A 9,142-nucleotide genomic window follows, 5' to 3' on the forward strand; every position below is an offset into this window, starting at 1 on the left:
TTAATGTGTCTGCACTTGTGTCCTTAATGTGTCTGCATTTGTGTCCTTAATGTGTCTGCACTTGTGTCCTTAATGTGTCTGCACTTGTGTCCTTAATGTGTCTGCACTTGTGTCCTTAATGTGTCTGCACTTGTGTCCTTAATGTGTCTGCACTTGTGTCCTTAATGTGTCTGCACTTGTGTCCTTAATCTGTCTGCATTTGTGTCATTAATGTGTCTGCACTTGTGTCCTTAATGTGTCTGCATTTGTGTCCTTAATGTGTCTGCACTTGTGTCCTTAATGTGTCTGCATTTGTGTCCTTAATGTGTCTGCACTTGTGTCCTTAATGTGTCTGCACTTGTGTCCTTAATGTGTCTGCACTTGTGTCCTTAATGAAGACTCTATGGGATGTTTATAAAGGCCAGTGGAGCGTGAGAGAAAGAGCCTGTTTCACTCGTTGTCGCTCATGACAAATGACAGGGTTCCACTGTTTCTGATGTTCTGAGTTGTCAAATGTACCAGACGGACACTGACCCCGCAGCCCCGAGGTGTGCCCCCCGGCCCGAGGTGTGCCCGCAGCCCCGCCCCGAGGTGTGCCCGCAGCCCCGCCCCGAGGTGTGCCCGCAGCCCCAGCCCCGAGGTGTGCCCGCAGCCCCGAGGTGTGCCCGCAGCCCCGCCCCGAGGTGTGCCCGCAGCCCCGCCCCGGGGTGTGCCCGCAGCCCCGAGGTGTGCCCCCCGCCCCGAGGTGTGCCCGCAGCCCCGAGGTGTGCCCGCAGCCCCGCCCCGAGGTGTGCCCGCAGCCCCGAGGTGTGCCCCCCGCCCCGAGGTGTGCCCGCAGCCCCGAGGTGTGCCCGCAGCCCCAGCCCCGAGGTGTGCCCCCCGCCCCGAGGTGTGCCCGCAGCCACGCCCCGAGGTGTGCCCACTCACTGACTGTCTCCTAATGTGACCCCTGCTTCGAGTCACATGTTCACGATTCCTCTGCTCAAGCCGTCCATCGTCCTCCACTTATTGTGCGGAAGAGAAGCCGTTTTGTCCATATCAGAAAAAAAAACATCTGCTCCTCCTCTTGTCTCTCCCTGAGCTCTCACCCCTGCTCCTCCTCTTGTCTCTCCCTGAGCTCTCACCCCTGCTCCTCCTCTTGTCTCTCCCTGCGCTCTCACCCCTGCTCCTCCTCTTGTCTCTCCCTGCGCTCTCACCCCTGCTCCTCCTCTTGTCTCTCCCTGAGCTCTCACCCCTGCTCCTCCTCTTGTCTCTCCCTGAGCTCTCACCCCTGCTCCTCCTCTTGTCTCTCCCTGAGCTCTCACCCCTGCTCCTCCTCTTGTCTCTCCCTGAGCTCTCACCCCTGCTCCTCCTCTTGTCTCTCCCTGAGCTCTCACCCCTGCTCCTCCTCTTGTCTCTCCCTGAGCTCTCACCCCTGCTCCTCCTCTTGTCTCTCCCTGCGCTCTCACCCCTGCTCCTCCTCTTGTCTCTCCCTGCGCTCTCACCCCTGCTCCTCCTCTTGTCTCTCCCTGAGCTCTCACCCCTGCTCCTCCTCTTGTCTCTCCCTGCGCTCTCACCCCTGCTCCTCCTCTTGTCTCTCCCTGCGCTCTCACCCCTGCTCCTCCTCTTGTCTCTCCCTGAGCTCTCACCCCTGCTCCTCCTCTTGTCTCTCCCTGCGCTCTCACCCCTGCTCCTCCTCTTGTCTCTCCCTGCGCTCTCACCCCTGCTCCTCCTCTTGTCTCTCCCTGAGCTCTCACCCCTGCTCCTCCTCTTGTCTCTCCCTGCGCTCTCACCCCTGCTCCTCCTCTTGTCTCTCCCTGAGCTCTCACCCCTGCTCCTCCTCTTGTCTCTCCCTGCGCTCTCACCCCTGCTCCTCCTCTTGTCTCTCCCTGCGCTCTCACCCCTGCCTCTGTGTTGGTTTTGGAGGGGCTCCGCTGGGGCACAGATGGCGCTGTTGGTGATGGGGCAGCCTGATTGCAGATGGCAGGATGTCCACAGGAAACACAGGCTAAGCCCGTGTCATTCCAGCGTCAAACACAGACTTTGGACGCACCCTGCCCTCCTCCGCAGCAAACGCTGGGACAGATCTGCCAACGAGCTTTGACATCGTTTGACTCGCTGCTGTTTGGTTGGGTTTGCATTGTGTTTTCATCAGGCTTAAACCAAATTAGAGCTCCAAAAGTCTTTGTTTACTTTGTTAGGTAGAGATGTGGCACATTTGGGATTTTAAATAAATATCTTATTGTGGAGAAATACAAAAACAAACAAACACTGTATTAAACAATTGGTGGGTTTCAAATTACAAATATGCAATACAATATTGAATTGGCATTTTTTTGTGAGTTAGAATAAGAAAATATGTATTACCATTGTCAATGGTAATAAATGGATGATTCAATACAATTATATTTATTTTTGTAACGCACCAAATCACAACAGCAGTTGCCTTGGAGGGCGATGATTCATGATGAAAATGGCCAGGTCTTGTCCATTAAAAAATGATGAAACAGCAGTTGTGGCCGCAGCTCAGTTTGAAGAGACATGGACTGGTCATTGCTGTGCCATTTTCCCTAAATGTTTGACAAACTAAAGGTGGAAATTAGCACAACCTACGATGCAAACGATCTCCTGTTAAGGTGGATGTATTTTGTGCATTGTCCCTGTCCTTCTATCCATCTTCTTCTGCTATCCGGGGCCAGGTGGTGGGGGCAGCAGTCTAAGCAGGGACTCCTGACTTCCCCCTCCCCAGACCCTTCCTCCCAGGCCAGCCGAGAGACATAGTCCCTCCAGCGTGTCCTGGGTCTTCCCAGGGCCTCTTCCCGGTGGGACATGCCCGAAACAGGAGGCATCCAGAACAGATGCCTCAGCCACCTCAGCTGGCTCCTCTCAACGTGGAGGACGCTCAGTCACACGGGAAGGTCCTTCCGTATGACTGAGCTCCACACCCTCTCCATAAGGGAGCGCCCAGCCACCCGGTGGAGGAAACTCATTTCGACCGCTTGTGTCTGTGATCTTGTTACCATTACCCAAAGCTCATGACCATAGGTGAGGGAAGGTGGTAAGGAACATAGATTGGTAAATCGAGAGCTTTCTCTTCGACTCAGCACCTTTCTCCCCGAACTGCTCCCAGCCCTGGGTTTTTGCCTCTGCAACAGCAGTAGCTGCGGTACCCCTGGCCCACCGATAACTGGGCGGTAGTAGCTCAGTGGTAGAGTGCTCATCTTCTAATCCGATGGTCGGCGGTTTGAATCCACTGGCCCACAGGTTGGCGGTATGATCGCAGCTGCCTCAGGTGAATTATGACGTTGTGTCCTTGGGCAAGACACTTTTTCACCCCAGTACCTGCGAAAATCTGGTGTATGCACTGTACAAACAAACTATTCCATACTGTTAATTCATTGTCAGAATCTGTCCTAAACGGGGTAATACTGTATTTTTGGAATTCTGGGAAATTTGGCTGCTACCTAGCATGCGAAGACACCAACTCCATGTGCCAGATCGCCAGCGTTCATCTGAGTAATTGGTAAGTAAAATTTCAATATTAATCAATATTATGTGAGTTTTTGTTGCACATAGCACTACGTCGTTATGTTTTAAACTACTAGAAGCCAGATGCGAAAGGATTTATTCCTTTCTATAATCTGGCTGCATTTGGCTCGGCCATGGGAAGGTAAGGAGAGACACAGAATTTGCTTATTTTCTCGTTCTCAATCGTGAATCGCCCATGGATCCATTGGTTTAACCGGGGTTACGTTCACTGTGGCGCGCGCACACACGAGCAAGACCCAATGCACCCGTCTTCATCTGTGAAAGACCACCAACAATAATGGTATCTCCATGCAATATTTGTGGCAAACTGTCCGGCACGCCAATGGAGTTTATAAGACACACAAAAATTCACAACAATTTACCTAATGTGTTGTTGCACTGTTGCGTGCCTGACTGCAAAATGACATTTCGAAAATATTCTGGTTTAAAAGCCCACATCTACAGAAATCATCGGAAATCTATGATTGGTTCAAACATTCAGATGTTGCCAATTGATGTGAGGTGCCATGTCAATTTTTGCAGTGAAAGATTTGATGCTATAAGTATGCTATATGCTCACCTCAGAGTTCACATCACAGAAGGGAGAGTTGTTACATGTCCTTTCAAGAACTGTGATAAAACTTTTGAAGTAGTATCATCATTTTCCTCTCATTTATCAAGAAAGCATAAACAATGTGGAAGAGGCCATCTGAAAGATTCCGTTGAGAGCACATACAGTGCACAACCCAGTTCCTCTCATGAGCAGGGTAGTTTGGTGCATGGGCAGATTTCTGATGCCACAGGAAGCATTACTGAAGATATGGAGGTGGACCCAGAAAGTGTTGATGAGACCATGTTTTTGAAAAATCTTGCACTATTTTATCTTAAACTACAAGCCAAGCTACTTGTCCCGGCATCAACTATCCAAACAATTATAGAGGATTTTCAGTCAGTTCATGACATTAACCACAGTTATTTTTCAAACTGAGGTAAAAAATGCTTTCTGTTGGCATCACTGAAGATGTTATTACTTCTCTTATTAATGATCTGAAAGAAGAGGATATTTTACACCTTCACAATACAAACACTCTGAAAACAGATCAACGTAGAAAAACTCTGTTTAAAAACATGTTTAAATATGTTGAACCAGTACCTGTATGTTTGGGAGAAAATGAAGCTGGTATCGAATGCTTTGCTCAGTACGTACCCATAAGACAAACCCTCGAGGCTCTTTTTCAATGCAAATCTGTAAATGAACAGTTCAATGACACACAGGACCGAGAAAATGACATGAGTGAAATATTGAAAGATGTCTGGGACGGTAAAAATATTACTGAAGACATCATCCACCACAATCCTGCTTTAGGCTTAATTATTTATCAAGATGCATTTGAAGTGGTAAATCCCCTTGGGTCAGGAAGAAAGAAGCACAGAATAATGGCGGTTTATTTTACACTAGGAAATCTAAAACCTCACAACAGGTCAACTATTGACCAAATGCAACTTGTGCTTCTCTGCAGAGAAAAGGATTTTAAGCATTTCAGTCAAAATGCTGTTTTTGGACCTTTGGTCAAAGACTTGATGGATCTTGAGTACAATGGTATTGTATTGTCTGATGGACAAGTGTGCAAAGGATTTCTCCTGGCTATTTCTGGTGACAATTTGGGGTACCATGGAATTGGAGGGTTTTTGGAAAATTTCAGCACCAGTGGACATTTCTGTAGGTTTTGTGAAATCGACAGAAAGACATTTCAGGATGACCCCCTAAGCAGAGCTCCAGATCGCACAGTTCAGTCATATAAGGAGCATATCCAAAAGATTGGACCAGGCTTAGCTCATTCTGGTGGCATAAAATTTGACTCCATCTTTAACAAGCTGTCTTTCTACCATGTATGCAAGCCAGGACTTCCTCCATGCATTAGCCACGACTTATTTGAGGGAATTGTGGCATTTGATGTGGCTTTGTACATCAAACAGCTGGTGAAAGTTGACAAGCAATTTGCCTACCTTGACTTGAACAGAAGGATTAAGCAATTTAATTATAAAGGAAATGACGCAAATGACACCCCCTGTGTAGTCTCTCCTGGAAGCAACACACTGAGTGGACATGCTGTCCAAAACTGGTGTTTGATAAGACTTCTACCACTGCTGATTGGAGACAAAATTATAGCTCCAAGTGAAAATCAGGTCTGGCAGCTAGTGTTACAACTGAGAGAAGTAGTTGCTCTTATTTGTGCACCTGCTATTTCAACTGGACAGATTGCATACTTGAAAGTTCTTTATGAAGAATATTTGTTTTTCCGGAAAAAAACTTTCCCTGACCACAAGCTACGGCCCAAACATCACTATGTGACTCATTATCCTGAGCTCATTATCCATTTTGGCCCACTAATTTGTTTATGGACATTACGATTCCAAAGCAAGCACAGCTATTTCAAACAATGTGCCAGGAAACTCCACAATTTCAAAAATCTCTGCTCAACTCTTGCTGAAAGGCTACACCTTCTCCAGGCATATCTCACGGCAGGTGACCTCTTCCCTCCATCTGTGTCAATGGAAAGAGCAGCTGTTTTTTTCCTGGATGACTATAATGATAAAATCAAAGAATCTGTCTCAAGCCATAATTTCACCCCTCTGAATACTTTAATTGCTCACGAAGCAACAGTGAAAGGCACAAAATACAAGAAAAATATGCTTGTGGCAATAAAAAATACATCAGATGACCTCCTTTTTGGTCAAATTATTTTAGTTCTTCTGCAAAATAATGTATCTGTCTACCTTATCACCAACAACTGTCAAACACAGTTTATCCCTGACATAGGAGTTTATGCCTTTCAACCAACAGGAGATGTGTCATGCATTAGTCAACAAGAGCTAGTTGATTACTACCCTTTACCTCAGTCCACATGGTGTCAGATGCCAATTATTGTTCCTCACCATTCATTTCTTCCTTTTTAAAGACAATGTCAACTTTAAATGAGTTGCGAAGTATCATCCAAAGGACCCTACCAACCTGTTCAGAGGAGACCCAAGAAAACATAACTTGTTAGCTCTAGTATCGACTGCATTGATGACCTGAAGTATTTACAACAAGAGGATATCAAAGGTGTTCTACCCGTTATTCAGCAAAGAAAACTGATGGAGGCCTTCAAAATGGGTACTGCTTAAACTTATTTTATTTTCATCATTATTATTATTAGATTTTTTTTTTACATCTTAGCATTGCTTTTTCTTCATATCCCTATTGATTTATGTGATGTGTCCAATTTAGTGACGGAATCCATAACGCTGAATCTTGAAGATGTGACATGCGCCCTGGCTGATGACACCATCATTGTACCAATCCCAAGTCCATGCAGCTCATCCTCATCCTGCCACCCATTCTCTAGCGAATCTGAGGAAAGTCCAGGCACCTCCCAAATACTAAAAACATGGCCAGAAACCTTCCAAGTTCCCTGGAATCTCATGCCAGCAGAAATACAATCTGCTATTGTAGAGGAAAAAAGGGCGTCACCAGGAGGACGCCGACAAATGGTGAGGATAATTGCAGACAAAATAAGAAAAAATGAGCTGAACCCTACCCGTGCCCAGTGTGCAGTGGTGTGTCGAAACATCGTGAGGCAATATCCAAAAACATTTGCAGATCAGATGAGCAGTGGCCAAATAGTTGGAGGAGGATATGATTCTCTTCTACTGCAGATCAAGAATAGAATCGAAAATATTAATCGACCCACCAGCTTCAGGCAGCATCGCTCCAGCAATGGAAAGAAAAGAGGACCCACAGACACTTAAGGGTGCACACGTTTTCAACCTGCTCTACCACCAGAGGAAACCGAAGAGACACAGGAGACAAAAAGGAAACAATTATTGGAAATATATGCAAGAGAAGGGATGAATGGAGGCGAGAGAGCTGATGTCAAAGAAACAATGAACGTGATTTTCGCCTTACAGCGGCTACACATTAATGCTCTTCCATCTCCAAACATCGCTGAGCTTAAAACAAAGTGGCCCTACCTTTTCACCCAAAAAGGCCTGTTCAGTCATTTTGAACTTCTAACTGACATATCTGTGTTGAGCACACTGGAGATGGCAGTGGAGGAATGTGGGAAGGCTATTATTGAGTTCTTCAAAATAAAACCAACAAACAAACAAGTTAAAGAAGTTCTCAAGTTGACCGCAGATGTGGAGGTCCCCTTTGTGGTGTTGCAGCTCCTGATGGCACACTTTGGAGAACAACTCGACGGCTTAGTCCTGCTAGCACAAGTAAGTAGCCTACAGCACAGCCATGGGGTTGCAGTGTAAAGTAGGACATCAGGCATTCAATTTTTGGAGCCCAGGTCTGAGCCCAGGTCTGAGCCCAGGTCCATACACAATGCTTGCATTTCTCAGTTTGCCTTTAAAACACATAGAATACAAATGTAAAATGAATAATATAACCAAATAAGTTATGTTTGTTTGTGAAAGGAACACATGACGTCTGCTGACATAGAGGGAACCCTTTCCCTTCCTGCCACGCCTCGTCTCATACTCTGTGGTATGTCACCTGAAGTTTTATTCATGTTATCATAGTTCTCCATCTTCTTGAACTGTATTTTGAAGGATTTATATATTGTCATTTGACAGCAGAATAAATACTGACTATATTATATTTACACTTTATATATATTTTACACTAAAACCATTGTAGTTTCAGGTGACACTGGTGGCAACTGCATCAGGCACTGGAAAGTGAGCCTTGAGGGCAGCATCGTCTCTGATGGGATCCAGCCAACCTTCGGGACAGGACTTGCAGCTGTATTTTCCACCTATTATAATTTTAACCTGGAGTACCCGGACGAGGCAGCCTGCACTTTGGAGTTCATTCAAAGGTTAGAACAGTAATTATCATAAAAATGAATAGAAGTTATGTTCTCTAATTAATAGATTTCCTGACTTTATGCCTCTTCTATTTTCCAGGCGTTTCATAGGGATAAACCCTGAAAGGGGCACCAAGATCACAAGGGGAGAGGTCGTCTCCAAAAAAAACGGGAAAGTGACGGTGAAAAAGACATCCACCGTAAACTCACGTGTCTCCACACTATTGAGGAAGCTCATGGACTTTGAATGGGATTTCATTTAACGCTTCAATCCCAAAGAACCTAATGTGACACTAGAGAATGTTCCTCTTCTCAGGTGACTTTGTTCCTCTGCATCAGCGTTGCCTGTAAGTTGCCTGTATCTTTAAGAAGGTGTGAAAAATGACATGCAGTATAAATACTGTATTATTTTATAATAGGAAAAGGAATCCCACACATCAGATTCTGTGCCAGGTGCAAAGGAAAAAAGGCGTACGTGACGCTAAATGCAATAGGAAAAGGAATCCTTTTCCTATTGAAGGAATCCCTTTCCTATTACATTTAGCGTCACATACACCTTTTTTCCTACGCACCTGGCACAGAATCTGATGTGCGGAGCACCTCCTTGATAGCACTTTATTTTATAAAATCCTGCTGCTGCGATGTTTTTATGTTACTATTTTATTTTGTTATTATTCACAGCCAATTTTATTGATTTGTTTAATAAAACAATCAAAAATAATGCAAAATAGTTGTTTCTTTGTAACATTCACATATTTTTGAATATATATATTAAAAAAAAGAACATTATTATACTGTTT

The 9,142-nt window shown here is 45.4% G+C and overlaps 1 pseudogene; it reads left to right on the forward strand.

The window, feature by feature from the left end:
• Positions 1 to 492: 492 nt before the first annotated feature.
• On the forward strand, positions 493 to 8,605 carry LOC140374036 (uncharacterized; annotated as a pseudogene).
• The last annotated feature ends 537 nt before the right edge of the window (positions 8,606 to 9,142 follow it).

The sequence above is a fragment of the Eucyclogobius newberryi genome, unplaced genomic scaffold, assembly GCF_026437365.1.
Source record: "Eucyclogobius newberryi isolate DKJ021-1_F unplaced genomic scaffold, fEucNew1.0.hap1 SCAF_3, whole genome shotgun sequence".
In the NCBI taxonomy this organism is placed as follows: Eukaryota; Metazoa; Chordata; class Actinopteri; order Gobiiformes; family Gobiidae; genus Eucyclogobius; species Eucyclogobius newberryi.